We start from the raw sequence: 5,493 nt of genomic DNA, 5'->3' as shown, positions 1-5,493 counted from the left end.
TTGCTCCGCCAGAGTGTCTCTTTTTGCTCACTTTTGCTGGTCCCAAGCCCGGATAAAGGAGGAGAATTGGAATTGTGACATAAAAAACAACAAGAATCGACAGAAGAAAGTTCATTTGTTGTTCTAAACATATTTAGGGTGTTTTTTTACTCACTTCTTGTCTCTCCCACAGAGTTATTCCTCTCTCCAACAGCGTCCATCACAATTACATGATCATGGCTAATTATGCAAATTCGGTGATGACGTCATGTAGCGACTTCTAGCGTCTTATGGTCTTATTCTATTACAGAATCCTGAGTTTTAAGTCTTTACCATAAAAACTGACTGATTTACACAGGGTTGAATGCACTATGTCTATCAAACTGCAGGCAGGGTATGGGTAAACACTTTTAGGGCGATTGTAACCACTTCCGGTTGGTCCAGGAAGCTTAGAATCGACACAGGTAGACCTTATAGTGGCCTGATGGACTGGTACCGAAGACAGGTTCATACAGCATTCATAACCCATATAGACTCCAGGTTGTATTTAGGGGAGCAGGCAATGTATTCCTATGGGGAGAGAAGTCATTGCAAACTGTTTTTATGTAAACACCTTCTTTTAACTGTGAAGGGTTAATGTCACACGGTCAAGGTTAGGCTTGCACAGATCGGGAGCACCTTAGGAACAGTCCTGTGTTTGAATTGTCCTTCTAAACCTAACGGTTCCGCCGCTGTCACCCAAAATCAAATGACATTGTGGTGCAGGCTTCATTTTGGGCCTACTCTTCTCATGGTCGCTGCGCTCAGACCGAGCGAGCTACGGTCAAGCGGGCCGTCTCGTTGAACTCGGCACAGTCTGGACACTATGGTGATGCCATTTTTTGTGTTGATTTCAGAATGCCATTTTCGTGATGGTCCCTCTCCGCTTAAACATGTTGCAAATGCACAAAAGTCAACTAGCAAGTCAGTGTCCATCAGTCAATTAGATGTCATTCTGACACCAAACTGATATCAATTGACACCAAACCCACTTTTTCCAACTCATTTAGAAGCCAACTATCACATATGTCAGAGCAGGCCCATAATTCACAGCGCCTTTAGATGAAAACATAATAAAAACGTAAAACACATAGTTACGTTCTAGCTGCGGGGCCAGTTCGGACATTATGTGTAGTCCTATGTGAGGCGACCCCGAATCCCGAGTTTCGGCTCAATAGGTCATTCGGTGCCCGAGTAAAACCCTAATTGGTGCTGAAAATCCACTTTTTTTCCATGACTTGCTACGGGGTCCTTGAATGAGCTATCTGACAGAAACGTTGGGGTCCGTCTCTATGGGCCGAACCGGTTTCAATGCACCTAGTCTTGTGTCTCTGAGACTTTTCTAAATGTCGCCATTTTTGTAATGGTCAAAATGAATTGAAGTCATTGCAAATGTACGAGGCTGTTTCTCGGTCCGAGAACCTTCTAGAGCCACCTAACTCACCACGCACTATCGACCTGAGGTCTAGAAGAGGTTTCTAAAGTTTCGGAACTCTAGGTCTGATGGTTCTTTTTTAGCTCGAACAAAGCTAACTATTGGAGGCAGTGTCAGTCTCTACGCACCCCAATACGTCCCTCCATCCAAGTTGTGTATCTGTGTGATTTAGTTTTCCTTTGAATTTTTATGGGAAAAATGACTGATTTACAGTTCATGGGTGTTGCCTAATCACAGATATGAAGTTTTGGACAGATCTGATTTTTTTAACCCTTCCAAACAGCCCCTGAGACACCAATTATGGCACTTCCGGTTGACACAGGAAGCTATAAGTCAACACATATCCTCATTGGGCTATGCTTTTACAGAATCCTGAGTTTTAAGTCTTTACGTTAAGAATTGACTAATTTACACAGGGTTCAATGCACTATGTCCATCAAATTGCAGGCAGGGTATGGATATGCACTTTTAGGGTGATTTTAAGCACTTCCGGTTGGTCCAGGAAGCCTAGAATCGACACAGGTAGACCTTATAGTGGCCTGATGGACTGGTACCGAAGACAGGTTCATACATCATTCATAACCCATATAGACTCCAGGTTGTATTTAGGGGAGCAGGCAATGTATTCCTATGGGGAGAGAAGTCAATGCAAACTGTTTTGATGTAAACACCTTCTTTTAACTGTGAAAGGTTAATGTCACACAGTCAAGGTTAGGCTTGCACAGATCGGGAGGACCTTAGGAACATTCCTGTGGTTGAATTGTCTTTCTAAACCTAACGGTTCCGCTACGTAGCTGTCACCCAAAATCAAATGACATTGTGGTGCAGGCTTCATTTTGGGCCTATTTTTCTCATGGTCGCTGCGCTCAGACCGAGCGAGCAACGGTCAAGCGGGATATCTCGTTGAACTCGGCACGGCCTTGGGATTATGTTTATGCCACTGCCTGCTCTCTGTGTCTTTAAACACCGCGCTTTGTCACTCCATCCTTGCTGTGTGTGTGTGTGAGAGCTTTTCTTTGACATCTGTTGGGAGAAATGACTGATTTTACAGTTCAGGAGGGTTGCCTAATCACATATGAAGTTTTGAAAAGATCTGACCTTTTTAACCCTTGGATACAGCCACTATGACACCATTTAAGGCACTTCCTGTTGGCACAGGAAGCTATAAATAAACTCATATCCTCATTGGGGTATGCCTTTACAGAATCCTGAGTTTTAAGTCTTTACGTTAAGAACTGAGTTATTTACGGAGGGTTTAGTGAGTGTGTGTTATTTCAGAAAATCATAGAAAATCACAGAAATGTCGCAGAGCTCCGCAGCACACTTTAAAAATATTCGTATGAACACGTATGAAAAAAAAAAACCTATATTTGAACATCACAAACCTGTCATTGTACGATTTCTCTTAAATGACAATAGATAAATGGCTGATTTTTTTTTTTATTGACACCGGAGGCTCCTTGACTTTGGTGAAGACAAAAAAATCATTTCTCTATTTTCATTTTGGACCTTTAATCACAGAAATATGGCCATAACTCAAAAAACGTTGAGGCCTAGACGCCATCTTGTTCGGGGCCAACTGCCCATTATGCCAAACCTATGCTCACCAAGTTTCGGCTACTAGCAAATATTTTCAGTTTTCGAGATATGGCCCGTCGTGATTTGGGATGTTTTGTCCAATTGCAATATGATTGCTTATGCCCTCTTGTGGGATTTTTGCATAGCGGAAAAATTGACCAAAATTTGATTCTTTTATAAAACGAAAACCGAATGTCCGACAAAGTTCATTTGATGACTTCCCGGTAGGTCTGGCCCTTTACATGTATGCGGCCCTACAGTATTCCCCAATTTTAAAAATGTTTTTGGATTATTCACTTACATTTGCAATATGGACTTTCTACAACTCCCCTTTACACAATGTTGACATTCTTAAGAATGAAATAGATGTGCAAAGTCATCTGTTTTTGTTAACTGAATCACATGGGTTCAATCCTTGTTCGACGTTTATGATAGATAGCTGATATTATGGAAATGTACTTTCATCACAACAGTGTAAAGAAAAGGTCAATTGTATTGATATGGCCACTGCGACCTGTATGCTCCAGTCGGCTGGCCCTCGCTACATATTCGTCGCCAGAACCACTGGCTCCAGGTCATCTGTATGGCTATGCTAGGTAAAGCTCCGCCTTATCAAAGCACTCACAGGCGGCCTAGTCCTTGCGCAGCAGTCCCTTCCAGCTGCAGTCAGAGCAGGAGATGTTCACCCCTCCGCGTCCAGACTGCAAATGAATCGCGCATGTGGGAAGCCACTGCTGGCTGATCCCGCCCTGGTCTACTTTAAAAAAAAACACAATTAACCTGAATTAGGGCCAGACTAGTTCCCATCATTTTCTCACATTGCCATTGAAAGTTTTTCCTATTGTCTCTTTTTGGTCCATTTAGATTGTATAGAATTTTTTTATTTTCAATGTTATGGTTAAAAATGTTAATGTTTTACTGTGACTTGTTGTAGGCTCCTAAGTGGACCATAAGGTTAAAAACAAAAACAAATTAAGAAAACTAAACTGAAAAACCAAAAAAGAACAATTAAAAACTAAGTTGCTCCGCCAGAGTGTCTCTTTTTGCTCACTTTTGCTGGTCCCAAGCCCGGATAAAGGAGGAGAATTGGAATTGTGACATAAAAAAAACAAGAATCGACAGAAGAAAGTTCATTTGTTGTTCTAAACATATTTAGGGTGTTTTTTTACTCACTTCTTGTCTCTCCCACGGAGTTATTCCTCTCTCCAACAGCGTCCATCACAATGACATGATCATGGCTAATTATGCAAATTCGGTGATGACGTCATGTTGCAACTTCTAGCGTCTTTTAGGACAGCCAATAGCTACTTTTCTTACTGAGAAGTTGGCAACACTGCTAACTTTAAACATCAGCTATCTGAGCAGCTTACCGATCGCTGCAGCTGTACATTGTCCATCTGTAAATAGCCCACCCAATCTACCTACCTCATAGCCATATGGTTTTAATTTACTTTCTGCACTTTTGCGCACCAGTATTTCTACTTGCACATCACCCTCTGCTCATCTATCACTCCAGTGTTCATTTGCTAAATTGTGATTACTTCGCTACTATGGCCTATTTATTGCCTTTAAAAAAAAATCCATCCAATTCTTTATTGACTGTGCGCTTGTTTGTTCCATGTGTAGTGTTGTTGTTTGTGTTGCACTGCTTTCCTTTATCTTGGCCAGGTCGCAGTTGTGTATGAGAACTTGTTCTCAACTGGCTTGCCTGGTAAAAGGAAGGAGAGAAAAAAAAAAAGTAAGAAACATTTTTTTCTTTCCCAGAAAAGGGGTGTAGCTCAGTGGTAGAGCGCATGCTTTGCATGTATGAGTTCCTGGGTTCAATCCCCAGCACCTCCATGTTTTTTTTGCAAAGACCCAACTTCTACTTTCCAGAATGTCGAAATTCTAAGCAGGAAACAGAAATGTGCTAAATCATTTGGTCTTGTAATCTGAAGAACATGCTTTTAATCCCTGTTAGTACATTCATAGAACAGAAGTGGCATGGTTGCCAACTTTTATGGCATCATTTTCAAAAACTGAAGTTTTTGAAACAGTGTGTGAAAACCTTGTGAGACTTACAGAAAATGTTTGACCTCTGTCAATTCCAACAAACGGTATATTACAAAGTATTAAGATAAACTTTTGCTATTGACCAAATACTTATTTTCCACCATAATTTGCAAATAAATTCATAAAAAATCCTACAATGTGACTTTCTGGATTTTTTTTCTCATTTTGTCTGTCATTGTTGAAGTGTACCTATGATGAAAATTACAGGCCTCTCTCATCTTTTTATGTGGGAGAACTTGCACAGCTGGTGGCTGACAAAATAATTTTTTGCCCCACTGTATATACGTTACCTGAACGCCCATCTGCGGCCCTCTAACCGTTAGCTGTCTTATCGGCTGCTATCTGAATAGACAATCGGACAATTTATTTATTTATTTGTATTATTTTTTTAATTTATTATTTTTTTATTC

The 5,493-nt window shown here is 40.9% G+C and overlaps 1 non-coding gene across 1 annotated transcript; it reads left to right on the top strand.

Annotated features, from left to right (window-relative positions):
- The first annotated feature begins 4,798 nt into the window (after window positions 1-4,798).
- trnaa-ugc (transfer RNA alanine (anticodon UGC)) lies at window positions 4,799-4,870 on the top strand. The gene has a single exon. It is a non-coding gene; the product is annotated as a tRNA-Ala (tRNA).
- The last annotated feature ends 623 nt before the right edge of the window (window positions 4,871-5,493 follow it).

This window comes from Oncorhynchus masou, unplaced genomic scaffold (genome assembly GCF_036934945.1).
Source record: "Oncorhynchus masou masou isolate Uvic2021 unplaced genomic scaffold, UVic_Omas_1.1 unplaced_scaffold_2329, whole genome shotgun sequence".
Classification (NCBI taxonomy): Eukaryota; Metazoa; Chordata; class Actinopteri; order Salmoniformes; family Salmonidae; genus Oncorhynchus; species Oncorhynchus masou.
The sequence above is the reverse complement of the archived record's forward strand: the minus strand, read 5'-3'. Positions and strand labels throughout refer to the sequence as shown.